We start from the raw sequence: 768 nt of genomic DNA, 5'->3' as shown, positions 1-768 counted from the left end.
CTTGTAGAATAAAAGTCAGGCTGAAGGGCTCGGTGCTGTCGGAGCAGGTGCATGGCCATACACCGCTGCGCTGCCAGCTTTGAAGTTAAAGGCACAATGACACTGGGTTTTTACCTCAGCTCAAAGGTGCATCACTGAAGGGACTATCTGACTGTATTTGTAAAGCCACAGAACACTTCAAGTTCACAGTGTCGGTCAATATGTAGCCTAAATAAAAATCATTCTGAGAACCGTCTTTAGTCAAGTATTAGACAGCCAGGACCAACCTCACCAGCTGACCCAGGACAATTCCCGAGACAAGGTGGATTATTTAACTACAGCCATTTTAAAATGGACCGTTTTTGAAGGGAACATACATGAGAAAGTGTTATGACAGGGGTCCTATGTTGGTTTGTTTTACCTGAGACTGTGTTCTGGAGCTGTTCTTCAGATGCTTGTCAGGATGTCCTTAGGTGATAACGCAAGACACCAGTCACATTAAAACATGTTTCCAGCAACATGTGATGCATTAACTATTATTCTGCTTCCACTACATTTGAGCTCTAGACTGCTGAAACCAGGGGTTTTATAGCTACTGTATCAAGTTGTTCAACATGTTCATGAGCAGATTTAACCTATGGATGAAGTCAATCAGCTCATATGAATGAATGACAACAAAAACTGCCTATCCACAGCGGTTAACTCTCACTCATTAACATGTTGGATAAAAACTATCTACTGTGGTTTGGAGGGTGGGGAGTGGGAGGGGATATGTGAGCTAGAACTAGC

The sequence above is a fragment of the Monopterus albus genome, unplaced genomic scaffold (assembly GCF_001952655.1).
Source record: "Monopterus albus unplaced genomic scaffold, M_albus_1.0 scaffold93.1, whole genome shotgun sequence".
Lineage (NCBI taxonomy): Eukaryota > Metazoa > Chordata > Actinopteri > Synbranchiformes > Synbranchidae > Monopterus > Monopterus albus.
Note: the sequence above shows the minus strand (reverse complement) of the source record.